The following is a 17,340-nucleotide window of genomic DNA, read 5'->3' on the forward strand; positions in this document are numbered from 1 at the left end:
ATAAAATTGGTTATCAAAATGAAAAAACACAAAGTAAAAAAAAAAAATACAAAGAAATAAGGGTCAGGCAGAGGACTATCATTCGGACACAGTGGGTAAGTCAGAAGCTAATCAGGGAATTGGCGACCCCAAAAGCCAAAGAAAAAAAAAAGTCAAGTGAATTATCATTTCAATAAAAGAAATTGTCTTACTTTGTGGTGAATGCAGCATACATGTGCAATGCCAAATCTAAAATCACCTAATCCAGAAAAATGTTGCTTATATCAAGATCCTAAAAATGAAAATATGCAGTGTCTTACAATGCCCATTCAAACAACTTTAAAATAGCAATTACTACATATTCAAATGTATCCAATGCATCCCTAATCATCCATCCAGAGAGACTGGAAAGAAATGTACTCCTCTAGTGAAGTATTTTTGTTTATGAATGTCCTTAATTTCGAATTACTTATCATTTCTGTCTTTGGTTGAATGGAAATAAATTATATAAACACAGATACATTTGTGGTGGGGAGATTAAACAAGAGGTGATGAACTGAGTGAGGCCAAAAGAGATGAGGAGAAGGGACTAGTCATTTAGAAACAGAAAATTAGGTTTGTAGCTATAGCTTCTATCGGTGGTGGAAGTAGACTTGGATTCAATGTTCCAGCATTTTATCATTCCAAATTTCGGTAAGCATCTCATTGTTATATCACCCACAAAGGAGGGAAAGGAGCTAAGAAAAACAAAGTTAGAAGACAGAAAGGGTATACCGTGCAGCCACAGAGAAGGAAAGGGATTGGAAGAAGAAAGGGGTTTAGTGTCTTTGTGTTTCAGCAGAACCTGCTTCCTATAATCTCTCAGGATCTATCCCAAAGCTTCCCAAACTTTTAGAAACACACCCACCTAACCTTGAGGGACATGAGGCAGGAGGAATTTTTTTATGTAATAACAGCAATTGTTTGTAAACGTCACAACCTTGACCACACCATTCAATGTCAGACTGTGGCATAGATATTGACATGCCCATAAACGTAGCAGATAGTGAGCTGCACAGGAGTCAGAAGTTAGAACTCTTTTCAAAGAGGGCTGCTGGCATGTGGCATCCGTTCAATAAAATCACAAGGCTTCTGAAATATCTTAGAGCTGATACTAGTGATTTTAGTAAATTTGAAAAAACGCTTCTGCAGCACAGTATGAGGTAAGGCAGTTTCATAAAGTGCACGCACAGCCCTAGCGCATTGAAATGCTTTTCAGGAGCACCGCAACAGATTACATTACACAAGGTTAGACTCATTTCATTTTAAGTACAGAGGATTAAGGATCTGCCCAGAATCAGAGACTCAAACCTGGTTCCCCAGTTTCAAAGTCGGGAGCTCTGGCCATTAGGTCACTTCCATATTTCTCAATTTATATATGAAAGTCATACACAAGTTGTGTATGCTCATGAATACTGAGCACATTTGAAATGGTTATGTGAAGTAAAAAAAACATCAACAACAAATACTCAAAGGTTCACCCAGAGTCTTGCCTGGGAATACTTGCAAGGGTTTGTTTAAAAAACAGACTTTGGGACAGCACCTTTGAACTGGTGCTCAAACAGGGTTAATAATTTTAAATATTATTTACATACAGACCAGGACTTTCACAACCCACCACAAATTGTCTTGCAACCCACCAGTGGGTCCTGATCCACAGTTTGGTAAACGCTGGTCTATCTACACTGTGACTTCTACACGTCCTCTGACATTCCATTCTCAGAGCATCCAGTTTCAGAGTAGCTATACTGTATTTTTTCTATGTAGTATTTTAGCAACTGGTCACTGCTTGGACAATTGTTCAGAGACTATCTCCACTTTTACTATAAGGTCTCATTTTTCATCTTGCAGGGGTAGCTTTTGCTTGTATCACTTGGCTGAACCATTAGTGTTAGAGTTCAACTTTTCGACACAAACATAATGTTCTCTTTAGAATTAGGCTTCTTACAATTTGTTGTCTCCTTATATCCCAGGACACAAATCTTGGTTAGCCTTACACCCAGTCTCTATATGGAGGTCCAGATCTTCATAATTGAATTTGTAGGTGACTGACATAAAGCAGGAGTGTGGCGGGCTCCCAATCTCACATGGTATAGTACTGAAGTTGAGAAGAGCTAAGCACATACAATCAGATTTCAATACAGAAGAGTGTGCTGTGGGTACGATAATAGAAGGTTTTGGGGTAAGGCACATGTATTACTCTGTCATGTGGGGGTAATTAATTGATCAAGTATCCACACAGATTATTCAGCAATAATCCGCTTAGTTCACACAAACGCACAACACTGGTCATCTTCATAGTGACTAAGCATCACAAGGCTTTTTCACAAAAGGCATAACGTGGGAGGAGATGTTCCCAACAAGTCCCTGCAAAGTTCTAGCCATCAACTCTCGAAGAGTCTGAATTAATAAACTATCAAGACTTCAACACCAAAATACTGCATATACCTAAGCCAAATGAAATGTTTGTTCTGTGGGCTGGTTTGTGAGCTAGAACAGGATTTGAGGGAGGGGAGAGATATCTGCTCATAAAGCTAGGCTTTTCACCATCTACAAAAGCCTAAAACATCCTTCTGAGACCTGAGATTACATTAGAATGGAAGTGTGAGAGTTAGCTATGGGTTTGGTGTTTTATTCAGTACCTGCTAGTAAATGTAAGTCTAGTGTGCCTTATAAATTCATAAAGAGTCACACATTTCTCCAAAAGTTTCTAATGAAAATTATCTATCCCATCTGTTTAGGAACAGCCTTTTCCCACTGGCCCACGAGGATAAAGTGAACCTGCTGTTCCTGTGGAACTTTCCTAGCCTGGTTCGAGAGCCCAGAAGACGCTGGAACAGTACAGCATTCTCCCTGCAAGCAACTCAGTTGGTGAGCGGGTACTGGATTTTGCTTTGAACTGGTTTATAGTGACCTTCCATCTACTACAAAAGACTGGACTGGAGCCAGGGGATCCTATCTTGAAGACGCAAGGAGTTTCCTCAATGCAGTAGTGCTCCAAGAAACATGATTTGGACTAGACTTTATAAATATCCTCCATCGGAAGACCATAAATAAACTACAGGCACTATAACTTTGGAAGGCTCAACAATGGCATACTGCTGTTCAGGGGTTTTTGGTTCTCAAAATCAATGCTCCAGTGGTACCTTGCAGAGTTAATCTGACCCTTTGGAACTCTTGCTGTGTTCCTGTACATGAAGAATTCATCGACATAAAACTAACCAGGACAAAGGCATCATGTATGTAAGATGACCTTGCATCGAGACCACACCATTACAATCCACCTGAGCTTTCTGACACCAAGTTAGGGACTACCATGTGATTACCCCATCAGTACAGACGACCACAGGAGCCATCCCTATCCACAGCTTTCACGTTTGCTCCACAGGATATACTTCCACTACAGAAAACATCTAACGACTGAAGTTTAATTCTTTACAGGGCCAGTATTTCTGTAGTTGACCTCCTGTGTGTAAAAAAAAAAAATACCTTGTGAAAACAAGAACATGTTTAGCACACAACATTAAGATTCTGCACAAGCCTTTCTAGACTTAGAGTTTTAATTTTCACTGCACTTTCTGAAGCAGATATTGTTCCTACCGGTGCTCACCTCTAAGTCCACGCCGGGCATCAGTACTGCTTGCCATTGGCTGCTTTCGTTTTGGTGGACAGGTTTAGAGGTGGGGCAAGAGAAGAGCCGCAGCATGTGAGTGCAAAGAGAGGCGTATGTGACAGAGTGCCTGGAGTGGTACCTGATAAAAGGCTGTAAACCCAAAGGGAGCAGAGTCAGGCAAGCAAGTGAATCCTCAGCACACACCTGCCAATAAGAGCTGCAGTGCACAGAGTTGGTGAGGGGGTGGTAACACAAAAGGTGGTGAAGCAAGTGTCCCGATGGACTCCCTAATTCAGCAACCCAAATGCATGCCAGCTCTTCACAGGAGTGACCCTATTTCCAGCCACACCAATCCTTTGATGGTCAAATGGTGCGATTTACTGGGGTGTTTGGATATGTTGGATTCACAAGTCAGCTTTTTAAGTGTCTGTTGCAGTTAGCTGTGGCAGATTCACTGCCCTTTAACTGAAGCACTCTTTAGTTGTGTGGTTTGTTTGTTCATGAATCTACACTTGGTTCCCAGGTTTGAGCTACATTAAAATGGTTTCTCTACCTGTACATGGATGGTAGGATGTATGCACTCATGGATATGATGTACACGTCTCCTCGTAAAAGTGGAGATTTCATATTTAACACCATAGCTTTGGAAAGTACTTCATCTAGAAGAGGTATCCAGAGGATAGAAATGATGTCATCACATTAATACTTTATAGCTGTTAAAAGAACAGTCAGTATAAATTCTCTGTTGAGCAAATTCTACTATTAGTAAATTATTCTCGGATGTACTATTGTGATTTGACCCTAAAAAAATGATAGAGATTGGTTTTGAGAGCTGCTGCTGCTAATTGGATTGAGCTGCTGATGCCAATGCTACATGTTGCACGTCTGTGTTCGCGGCCGCGTTAACGGAGGAGGAGGAAGTCAAGCAAAGAAGAGCTGAGGACAAAGCGCTACACACTATGTGGGGGTCTTGAACTGCATGAGCATGTGACTCGCGGATGCAGAATAGGCCTGCTTAGCCCACCCTGCAATTTTGCCCCTTTAATCTTGCTCCAGTGCATTGACTAGAAGAACACTGCGCTGGTAGTTTCAGCTACCACCAGGCAACTGCAGTGGGAGCCAGTGTTAGAAATTGTTGTGCTACAGCCATAGCCCCCAGCCTCAGTGTAGATTCGTGGAAAAGTGTAATATGCGTAAAGGTCGCGTAAAATCCTAGTGGAGAGCCCGTTTTGTATGGGTCACAAATCTTGTGCTCCCATCTACCCCGTGGAGAAGCCGAGGAAAAAGAAGATTTCATTGTTTAGGTCAGTTATATCCCTCCTGTACACTCCTATGCTTCCTCTGTTTCTGCTCGCATATATCATGACAGAAAAAAGGTTAAGTTAGGGGAGATTGCCTCCGATGCTGGAGGAGTGGAAGCGGGACCTCGATTGGTGCCAACGCTTAGAAGAAACAGTATATAAAAGTAGGGGGGCCGTTAAGAAATGGGGGAAAATCTGGGCAACTTGGGGGAAATATAGAGGGTGGTCTTGAGATCCTGACTCATGTTGAGGGTGTTGTCTGACACCTATTCAGTGCATTATATCCCTTCTGCACAATGGTGTCTGCCTGTTGTGTAACTCTGACTATGTATGCTGTGTCTGCAATTTTCCTTAGCTTTGTTGATAAAAAGAAGAAATAAAAAAAAGATTAATCTCCTCATGGTGTTGTCAAAAGACCAAAGCAAATCCATTAAGGAAGAAGACATCACATTTGGGTATTTTAAACAGTCAATCAACGATTCAGACTTATTTTATTAAGTCCGGTGAAGAGCACCTTAAGACGGAAGCTGATCAACAATTGAACCTCCAACCCTCAACCGCAATGACCTCAACGAACCAGCAAACATCATTCAAACCATTTCCACCTGGTCTCCTCTCACTGCCCCAATCACCTCAGACATCATGTCTTTCATCCATTCCGGGGCATCCACCGACTCCTGCCCCCACCACCTGTACAACCTCGTAATAAACCCTATCAGCACGCATCTCACCGGAATCCTCAACAACTCCTTCTCCTCAGCTACCTTTTCAGGGAAATGGAAGCATGTAGACATCAGACCCCTCCTAAAGAAAGCCTCCGCAGACCCCAATGATCTTAAAAATTAACTCTGATCTCTCTGCTCCCCTACCCAGCCAAAGTACTCGAGAAAGCCATCATCCAGCAGCTCACCAAATTCCTGGAACATAACCACCTACTAGACTTCTCACAATCAGAATTCTGAATAAACCACAGCACTGAGAATATCGCTGGTTGCCACCATAGATAACATCCGATCAACCCTCGGCCGTAGAGAAACTGTGGCCCTGATCCTTCTCGACCTTTTCGCTGCCTTGGACACCATCTCCTACAGCACCCTCATCAACAGACTCTAAGACATAGCCATACAGCAAGATGTCCACAAGTGGATCACCTCCTTCCTTACAGAACACACACAGAGCATTCGACTGCCTCCCTTCACTTCCGCAACCAAAGACATCTGATCGCCTTACCACAAGGATCATTCCTCAGCCCCACCCTGTTCAACATCTACATGACCGCCTCGCAAACATCGTCCGATCCCACAGACTAAACTTAATCTCCTACGCAGACGACACTCAATTGATCCTCTTGCTCACGAGGACCCTTCCAACATCATAATCAACTTCTTCAACACCATGACCAACGTAAGCAAATGGATTCGAGACAACTGCCTCCAGCTCAACTGTATCAAAACTGAGGTACTTATCTTTGGGAACAACACCTCCGCATGGGACCACAGCTGGTGGCCTGCAGAACTTGGACCCACAACCACACCAACTGACCATGCACACAACCCCGGCATCACTCTTGACAGCCAAGTGACCATGAAACTACATGTCAACGCAGTTGCCCCCTCCTGCTTTCACACACTTTGCATGCTCCATAGAATCTTCAGATGAATCCCTACCAACACCAGAAAGATGGTCACTGAGGCCCTCGCCACCATCCACCTCGACTACGGTAATGCCCTCTACGCCGGCATCTCCAACCACTCTTCAGAAGACTACAAACCATATAGAACGCTGCAGCTAGACCCATCCTAGACCTCCCCAAACAAATCCACTTCGCCCCCACCTGAGAGACCTCCATTGGCTCCCCATTCAGAAGAGATTCCAGTTCAAGATCCTCATGCATGCCTACAAAGGCCTCCACGACCTAGAACCGGTGTACCTCAACCAGTGACTGAACTTTCACCAACCCTCTACACACCTGCGCTCCTACTCACTCACCCTTGCACACACACACGCACCCGTCCCACCCAGAGCAGTGGCCGCTCTTTCTCCTCCATTGCTGCCAAGACCTAGAACGCACTCCCCCTCCAACTACATACAGCCCCCTTGCTGCCAGACTACAGAAAGAGACTCAAGACCTGGCTCTTGGACACAGACAGAGCGCCCAGATACCCCTAGGGGTGACAGTGTTGTGTTTTACCAATGCTGTTTGATTGATTGATCTGTTACCTATGGAAGATAGTTTGAAAATAAAATCACAAATAAAACCACTACTGGATGTTCCCTTGGCAGACCTGAAGGTTAATCTTCATGCCTCTTCAGGTAGTAGTGATACTTCTTTGCACTTTATCGATAACAATCCAGGCGCAGTTGTTAAAGAGCATTTAATCCAAAGCTCTTTGGTTTTAGATGAACCGGTGTCTCCACAAGAGAAAAGCAAGATGGTTCAAAAAGGGAACTATCACTGGGATTCTTCCTTAATGATAGAGTATATTATTCCAGAGATATCGCAGTTTAAGGATGTGTTAAGTAAAAGTAGGTCAGAAATAGTTGTACCGTTTAAACAGAGAAAGAGATTGTCAATGGAATGCTTCTGAAGTAAACCTAGTATTAACATCGCGTCAGGACTAAATCTTTCTGCAGCATTCGAATTACCGCTGCATCCATCAGCAAATCTCTGTGGTGACTACGTCTGTTCCTCCAAAATTCTTCACTGCCTTGAGAGAATACAGTCATCCACCTTAAAATTGCTGGGAAAAATTACAGATAGCTCGGAACATATTTTGGACATTTTATCAATAATTCTGAAAGAGAGCCCAATGAAATATAAGGTAGTAGACGTATCAGCTGGCAAGCAGTTTACCCAAGTTAATTCTATTCAATAGAACGATTTTGGTCTTTAAGTAGGTTACCCCATATCGAAAATACCGGTAATTCCATGAAAATTGAAGCTGTAGATAGACCTATTGGATCTTCTCTTTAAAAATAAGGACTTACCTCTCCAAGTTTCACCAAAGGCTGCTTCAGGCAAATATAATCCCTCTGTATTACAATCCATGGGAGCTTACGTTTTTACAATTTTTAAAACGAAAGGAAAAAGGAAAGGGGCTGATGTAAAGCCACCATCTCCAGCCATAACTCCCCCAAAAAAGAAAGGTTAAAAGAAAGCTAAAGGACAGCTAAAAATACTAAGCAAATGAGGGGCCAGAAAAATCAAATTTTCTGAGGAAACTCTTCCCACTTCGTCTTCAACTGACCCAGTGGAAAGGGTGAAGTCCACTAAAGGGTTTGGGAAAATGCAGTTAGTGGCGGTTTCTAGGAATCCTCTTGGTTTAAGCAATTTAAATAGGGTTAAACCATCAATGGAGGTCCAAAGCATAAAGGAGTGTTCACAGACTAGATCGGATAGGACATGGGCCCTCGACACTGCCTTTTCCTTATCATTGCACAATGAGGACAAAAAAACACATCAATGGAGCCGGCTTTAGTAACTAAAAAAGTATTATCTTAGGTAATGAGGCGGAAAAGATGTCCCTTGCTTCTAAGATCTTTGTACCATCTATTTATTCCAACTGAGACTCAAAAAAGGAACTAATAGCCAACCAAATGGCTCCAAACCTATGTTTAATGCCATTTGTGCTTTGTATATCTTATGTAAAAGTGGATAATGGCCTTTAAGATCTCCAAATTTACCAATCTAAAATGCATAGGAAAATGGAGGAAATTACACGTTTGGCCTTTATTGTATTATTTGAGAATGATTGTTCCTTTCTGAACCGGTTCCTTTTGTTGAATCTCTTAGCCCAGGCTGATCAACTTAAATGGGTAAGGAGCAGTGATATGGATCTGGTGGAATTGTTGGCCACTCGTTTTGCAAAGCAAACGAGGTTTACACTTAAGTCACCAATTATTGTAAATTTGATCTTGAATAACTGAATTTTTTATGTCTCAAGCAATCAACATCATTCCCTCCCCTTTAAATAACAAGGTTTTGCCATTAGGGGCGGGGAGTGGGGTGATCTGCCTTTGTTATGTCCTATTGAGGAATGTTTAATTCCACAGAAAGAAATTGCTACCAATCCAAAATTAACATTAATAGATTTAAAAGCTAATGCTATGGTGGTTTCTTGCATTGATTATAAATTGGGCTTCATGTCTAAAAGTGATGATGTATCCCCATGGTCTTGGCTGGCCAGTTGGCTAAATACTGGAGTAATGGCCATCCCAAATGTGTAGAAGTGGAGTGTTTAGTAGTATGTCCCACTCTTATAAAATGGTATCATGGAATATAGCGGTTTGCAGGAATAATTTGGGGAAAGTTCAGAATTTGAACTTATTTAGTCCTGCAGTAATATGCTTGCAAGAAACGTTGGCTCCAACCTCTTTTGAGGGTGAAAAGGTCTACGTAATTAGTTGTACTGCCGCTAAGTCAAAGAGAGGTCATACTAGTGGTGGTATAGCCACACTATTGTCTTCAAAATGTACTTGGATATATCAAGTGTATCTGCACCAATCAAACTTATCATACTATATCCTTTTCCCAGGGCAGAAGCACCGCTCTGATTTCCCTTTATTGTGGTTAATCTTTATATTCCATCAGGCTAAAAAAATACTCATTTGGTAACGGAGTTCTTATGTTATATCAACATGATTATTTGTAAAGTGGGTATCACCAAGATCCAAATAATGGGAATTCTAAATGCAACTGTCTCTAATCATTCGCTTGCTCTTTTTTACGGACAAAGAACAGAAAGAGGCTGTTAATATCCCAGCCATCGTGTTCCCTTCTCTCTCCAGCAAAAATAAAAGAGAATCTTGGCTCCTGGGGGCATGTTGGCAACACAATTTAACTGCCCTCAATTGGAGACTTCAGGGTGATATCCCAGCTCATTTCACCCATACTACTGCAAAATCAGCTACGATAATGGACTTCGTTATTAGCTCGTATATAGTTTTTTCGCACTTATCTGATTTAAAGGTGATAGAGAATATTAGGAGTGATATTATGAGTGATCGTATCATTCGTCGTCTTACCATCAATGGAAAGCCTGATGATGTGGATTCATGGCAGTTCCTGAGAGTGATGATGTAAATACTTACCATAAAGAATGGGTAGGCCTTATGGACCAAGAAAGATAAACAGTCGCTATCAGTAGAATTAAGAAACATGACTCTTCCCTCAGAAGGTTGGCTACCTGTAGATGGATGTGAGGAAGATATGGGAAAATTAGTGAGGTTGAAACAAATTTGGTAGGTAGTCCTAGTAAAAACGCATAAGGCAACCTAATAATTTAAAGAAACTTTTTTTAAGAAGCTCATCATTCAACTGCAAAGATGGCAATTCATATTTCATTATAAGGAATGACATGTGTGGATTTCTCGTTTAAAAAGAAGAGGAACTATGTGAGCAAGAATCCAATAAAGATGTAGTGCTGATAACATCTAGGTAAAAATAACAGAAGCAGTACAATGTAAATATCTAAAAACCTTTTGAAATATAATAGTTGAAGATAGCGTCTCTCTCTCCAAAATTAAGATAAATAAAATCACTAGCAGGGAATAGCAAGAGTATTTTATTTTTCTAAATGCTTTAAACACACAGACGCCTAGAAACAGTGTCATAGAGTCCTTGAATGAGGGATCGGCTGGTAGTTGCACTCCCCTCTTCCCACCCCTAATAGATAGGAAGTGTTGCACCATTTTAAAGCTGCTAGGAATTTCTGGGGCAAGAGCCCCAGACCAACTACCTATTTCTGTAATAAAATTAGATCTTGACCGAGGGGCCACTTATTTAGTGGCGCTCTTTCGCTATTGTTACTTTACAGGGGTGGTCCTTAAGTCATGGAGGTGCAGTATTATCTTGCTGTTACATAAAAAAGGCCCTTCCCCTGTTGGATGCCACAGGAAAGATTTTCTCCAAATGTGTTTTATCTAATTTATTAGAAATGTTGGAGGAAAATAATATTATCCCTTTGGTGCAGGCAGGTTTTAGAGCTGCTCACTCGACATTGTATAACATAACGGTAATCCATCTCATATTGGAAAAATGTGTGAAACAAAGAGGAATGTCTGTCTATGCTGCCTTCATATATTTTTCAACTGCATCTGACCCTGTGGACAGGCCGACCCTTTGGGAAACATTGAGTGTCTTGGGAATACTGGGGAATACTGGGGGTTCTCTTAAAACTCATTATTGCTCTCTACACAGTTACCTGGTGCCATGTTATTTTAGGAGGCAGGCAGGGTAGGAATCCCGACCTGCAATGGTTTGAAGGCGGAATGCCTATTGACACCCTTGTTTTTTTCTCTTAATATGGCAGACCTGTCCGACGTACTGAGCAAGGTTGCTGCTGATGCCCACAAATTAGACTCTTATCCTTTTAGGACTCTCCTTTGTGCGGACGATATCGTCCTGCTAGATCTGACTTCTAAAGGCCACCAGAAACGTCTTGATATCCGGTCATCTTACTCAGATGCTCAGATCATGAAGGTTAATACAAATAAAACCAAGATCATGGAGTTTTGCTCAAAAGGATGTCGGGCCAAGTATATTTGGTTTTACAACAATTCTACCATAGAAGTAGTAAAGTCCCTTAACTTGGAAGAATTATGTCCAGAAATGTGTCCGATACTGAACATATAGCACACATATCATATAAGGCTTATGGAAACACACTAAAGTCACTTTATGGGGCAACAGATCATGGGCAGTTTAATCATCTCCTAACAGTATATAAAACGAAGATACAATTGACCCTTTTATATGCTATAGAGCAGGGGTCTCTAATTGTTTTTATTAAAAAGAGCTACTTCTGTTCAATGAAAACCATCATGAGCTACTATTATTATTAGTGTTGTAAGAGCGACCATATCAGTTTTTACATTACTGGTTACCATAGGCAACATTACTAGCAGTGATCGCCACAGTGCATCAGGCAGGGTTGCCAGCTGTAGTGTAAAAAAGGCTTTATAAATTTAGAATGCCGCTACATTGCAAATACATAACAGCCACAGCAGCAATGTCTCTGGTACCAAGTTCATAATATTAGTAATAAGTCTCCGAGTGTCACCTGATTTATCACTCAAATATCAACTTTAACTAGTTTTTGGAAATTATGAGGTCTGAAAAATATTCACACCTTTGCACTATTGAATTTTAGTCAACATATATTAATTTAACCAAACAAAAACATAGAATTTAGTGTGCTGGGCTGCACACAGGAGAGCTACTTACATAAAGGTGGAGAGCTAACAGTAGATCACGAGATGCTCGTTGTAGAAGCCTGCTATAGAGGCAATAAATATTAAGCAATTTTGGCATTAGGTGGATGGTAAGATTCTTCAAACTATTTGCACCTTAAATTCCATGGTCTTGATAGAAGTGTTAAGGCTAGAATTAGGATTGGCGAGCACTTGCATAAAAGGACTAGCCACCATTCTATGATGATCACTGTATTCTGCATGCGAAGGAAAAGTCCTTAAGGTGTGGCCATGGAATACCTCTCTTCTACTATAAAGGCCACTCCATGTTTAAATAATGGAGAAGTGTAGATCAAACACTTTCCCCTCACTAGACATTCAGAATATGAGCTATGCCCACCTCAAAGATATCTTAAAGCTTGCCATGGCAAAATTATCGCTAAAGAATCATATGTTTATATGTGGTGCAAAACCTCGCTTACAGCGTGTTACTTAATAATGTCAGGCAGCAGTTCCTCAAGTATATTTGAACTTGAACCTGGAACACAGGGTGCAAAGGTGTATACCACCTTGGAGGTTGAAATGTTTACTGTTAAAAACTGTGACAGATGCGTGGCAGAATGTGGTTTGGAGGAAGGAATTTGCACTTTATGTTAAAATAGGACTTACACTTGTGGTAACGAGAACTCTATGTATTTATTTATTTATTTATAAAGCGCAACACTCATCCCAAGGGATATCACGGCGCTGGAAGCAAAAAATACGAGGCATGGCTGCTGAGAAGGGGTGCGAGTCATTTAATGTTTAGGAAACAGGTGGGTTTTTAGTATTTTTCGGAAAATCAAGTAGCTGGGGGTGAGCCGTAGGTCCAAGGGGAGCTCATTCCATTTCCTGGCTGCCAGATATGAGAAGGAGCGCCCTCCAGTCTTCACCTTCTTAATACGTTTAGTTCTGGCTAATGCTTGGTGTAAGGATCGGCAGCTCCTTGTGGGGACATATAATTCAATTTTCTCCTGGAGGATCTTTGGGCCGCTTAAATACAAGGCTCTGTGTGCATGACAGAGCAGTTTAAATACTGCTCTTTCACGAATAGGTAGCCAATGGAGGCTTTTCAAGCACATTGAAGCAGAGCTAGATTTGTTTTGATTGCAGACTAGTTTGGCTGCGGCCTTTTGAAGTATCTGCAGCCGCGCAAACAGGTGCTCATTCATGCCCACGAATAGGGCGTTTCCATAATCGAGCTGGCTTATGAGCAGGGCCTGTGTGACTGTTCTTCTGCAGTCCAGCGGAACCCAGGTGAAGAGTCTGGATAGCAGTTTCAGTGTTGCGAAACCTTTACCGCAAAGGGTCCGCACGTGGTCCTTCATGGGGAGAGCATCATCAATAAGAATTCCCAGGTTTCTTACCCTTTGTTTAGGGACAGGGGCAGCTCCGAGTGTTTGTGGCCACCATGTGGCATCCCATATTAGTTTAGCCCCTCCAAAGAGCAGGATCTCCAATTTCCCTGCGTTTAGTTTCAGGCAGTGCTCGCGCAAGCACTGTTCCATTTCCGAAAGGCAGTTGTGGAGTTTTGTTTTCGAGACTTCCTTTTTTCCCCCCAGGGCTACCATCAGCTGTGTGTCATCCGCATAGGAGCAAATTGTGATTCCCCACTTCTCGCAGATTTTGGCCAAGGATGATACGTAGGCATTGAATAGGGTGGGGCTCAGCGATGCTCCCTGCGGGACACCACAGCTGATGGCGCTTGGTCTGGATTGGAACTGACCTAGTTGGACCATTTGTGTTCGGTTACTGAGGAATGAGCTGAGCCATTTCAGGGCTTTTGAATGAATTCCTTTTTCATAAAGGGTTTCCAGAAGCTTGTTGTGGGAGACCGTGTCGAACGCTGACGACAGGTCTAAGAGTATCAGAGCTATGGCTCCTCACTGGTCCGTGCATGCTCTGATGTTATCCAGCACTGCCAGTAGCGTGGCCTCTGTACTGTTGTTGGCCCTGAAACCAGTTTGTGATGGGTCCAGTACATCATTCATTTCTAGGTGATTTGAAAGTTGTCTATTTACCATGTTCTCCATGACCTTGGAGAGGTATGGCAGTTGTGAAATTGGGCGATAGGTTTCCGGATTAAGGATGTCTAAGCCTGCTTTTTTAATCAAAGGAATTACTATTGCCTGTTTCCAGGTATCGGGGAAGGTGGCAGTCATGAGGGAGTGATTAAGAAGTTGAGTAATGTGTGGGCAGGAGGTTGGTGCAATCCGGGTGAAAATGAAGTAGGGAAATGCGTCAAGGGGGAATCCTGACTTTACTTCGCCCATTGTTTTTAAGACCTCTGCCTCTGTGAAGGGCGTAAAATCACTTAGAGCTGGTGATACTTCCGTGGGTGGAGTTTGGAATTTCTGACTAGTTATATCAGCTTTTGTAGTGGGGCTAAAAGTACAGTAGATTTTATTAATCTTGTCTGAAAAAAAGTTGCTGATTTTCTCGCAAGCATCTACTGAGAGGGGTAGGGTTTGGGATATGCTAGCTGGTTTGCTTAGTTATTTCACTTTATTATATAGCTCCTTCACTGAATTGCAGTTGTCACTTATCCGTTGTGCATAGTAGGTCTTCTTTGCACTCCTTATGGTGTGATTATAAGTTCTGAGTTCTGACTTATACTGTAGCTTGTCAGTGTCCAGTTTGGACAGCCTCCATTGATGTTCAGTATTCTGACATTTCCTTTTTACTACCTTGAGTTGGGGCGTATACCACTTCTCCGTGGGGGATCTAAGTGGTTGCCTAGGTTTTTTCCTGGGAGCGATTAGGTCCAGAGCCGACCCAATTGCTGTCTCAAGATAGGCTGCCCCAGTGTTAGTTGGAGTGTTGGTCACAACATTAATAATTATAGTTACAACGCCAATGACGCACCTGACTATCAAAAATCTGGTAATCTGTTAAACCTTGGGACAAGAATCGACATTTGAAGAATTGTTGTTCTGTTTCCGCAGAAAAGATGCTCAACTCTGTCTGTGCAAGTAGCACAGGCTAGTTTTATTTCGTCCATAAACATGGACGTTAAGGAGACCTATGCAGAAGGTTTACGCTCTATCTTAAACGATCAGACAACATACTGTAGCAACAAGTATCACCAACTTTTATCACAATTCTAGATCATTACTCTCAGGTGAAATTCAGCAACACGACCAAAGAGCAGCCATATTTGTTGTATGGAGAGCACATCACCCTTATCACGCTTGTAGTGGCCAATCATATCTGTAATAGAATCAACTGCTAAACCTTGGCCACGTACATTCTGCACCTTGGTTGAAGTACAGGTAAAATGCGGAATAACAGGTATGGGGCACATGCGCCGTTTAACCGCAGTATTAACTTGGGACTCGTCAGACATTGAGATTTAAAAAAACCTCTTAATTTCTGACATTATTCACGGATGTGGAAAAAGTTTATTTGATAAAAATATTCATTACAATAAAAGAGCCATTATGCAAAATTCATAAGTATTACATCCTTCTCCTTAATGAATTTCATAATATATCACTAAATCATATTTAATTAAAATGTCGAAAAGGTAGATCTAAAAACGTTGACAATTTCCCAATAAATTGGGCGTCTGTGGCAGAGAAACAATAAGCAATAGCATACCGGATAGCTTTGCAGTTGGAAATAATAAATACAGGCTTCAAATATTTCCTTAAGTCAAGCAAAGTTGGAACAGGAGTTATGCCAACAGAAGGAGGTACATGGGCACTCTTCAAATGGTATTAGCACATTTAAGAAGTACTTTAAATGGTATTACTTTCAACTTTTCATTAAACGAAGCCAGTTCATGTTTTGAGTTTTACGAGGACAGTCCATGATTTTAGAATACTTAGAGCCGTTGAGTATACAACTTAATTCCGGGTATGATCCGCAGGCAAACTACGATTCTTAATGAACTGCCATCGAAATAAATACTGGAGTACCAGATAAGAAGGCCAAGAGAGTAGAAACGGACGTGAAAAATCCCCTAAAGATTATTCAAGCTAAACAAATCCACTTCGCTCACCTCTATGGAAGGGCAAATATACATGAAAGCACTGCCAACTATTCACCCACTACTTCCAAGGCCTTTTATCAGGATCATGTGGACAATAGTGGCAAAGGTCACAGACTCACCCAGTGAAATCATTGCTGGTTTGTGTCTTTTAGCTTTCAAACATAATGGTATCTCCAAAATGTCCCCTGAAGAGGTTCTGGTGTCCTAAATTCTGATAGACAATCAGCCAACATGTTACGTTCAAGTTTGGCTTGGAGCAAAGGCCTGACCTCCGTTTGCAATATTTGTGTGTCTTATATTTGGTAAGGGCTATAGTTGTCCAGAGTGTGCAGATGAAGTCATGATACATTTTGATTCACAATAAGTAGCATAATTCTAGATTGCAAAGACCGACGTATTAGCAGACAAAACAAGTAAACCTGGGTGGCAAATTCCGTTCCGCTCGCGGAATTTGGGTAATTTCGCGTCCCCGAACAACGCAAAATCGGGCAAAATTCTGCGTTCTGTGACTTCGCAAAATGTTTTGCTAGTTCGCATTCTCAAAATGCGTGTTCGCGAGATATTTCCCCCCGAGCACACAAACAGTGATTGCGAACAGTAAAAAAGCATCGCGAACAAGCAATTCCGCATGTTCGTGAAATTTCTGCATGTTCGCGGAGATTTTTTACCGTTTCGCAGAGATTTGCGCAACGCGATTGGTTTTAACCGAGAGGATTAGGGGCAGCTGACAAATTCACTTTTAAGATACGTGACTAGTCACATTAAGCATTACTTTGTAGAATCCACTGTATTCGCCTCGTTCCAAAAGTACCACATGCCTGTATATCCTCCTATTTTGTTTATTACCAATCAGTATGAACCTAAGCTGCTCATGAAGCCTTCTGGCCGGCCCCCTTGGTTGGATTGACGATCCTGCCTCTCTCTGGGGCCTCAGCTGTACCGTAATATATGGGATGATTAGGGGGCAGTGCCATAAACGTAGCCATCCCTGCCCACTGCTCTTGCATTACCCCCTTCATTAGAGCTTCCTGGCTGCAATCCTGCCCCCACCAGAGGTCTCCTCCTTGGATTCAGCAAGTAAGCTGCAACTAACCGAAAACCAGTTTAACAGGAAAACAACTATGTTCTGCACTCAGAACTCTAAAGCACCTACAATAGAGAGGGACTTCACTCGCAATGCAGCT

The 17,340-nt window shown here is 41.9% G+C and overlaps 1 protein-coding gene across 3 annotated transcripts in view; it reads right to left on the bottom strand.

Annotated features, from left to right (window-relative positions):
- FAM110B (family with sequence similarity 110 member B) overlaps nucleotides 1–17,340 on the bottom strand; it is a 496,654-nt gene that overhangs the window by 425,956 nt on the left and 53,358 nt on the right. The window contains exon 1 of one of the 3 annotated variants that reach the window (XM_078687276.1): nucleotides 10,024–10,105. The exons of the other annotated variants lie outside the window; for them this stretch is intronic. The gene's annotated coding sequence lies outside the window, so the exon portion shown is untranslated. Of the gene's footprint in view, nucleotides 1–10,023; nucleotides 10,106–17,340 lie in introns of those variants that run through there. 3 annotated transcript variants of the gene reach the window in all.

Source organism: Lissotriton helveticus, chromosome 4_1, assembly GCF_964261635.1.
Source record: "Lissotriton helveticus chromosome 4_1, aLisHel1.1, whole genome shotgun sequence".
Taxonomy (NCBI): Eukaryota; Metazoa; Chordata; class Amphibia; order Caudata; family Salamandridae; genus Lissotriton; species Lissotriton helveticus.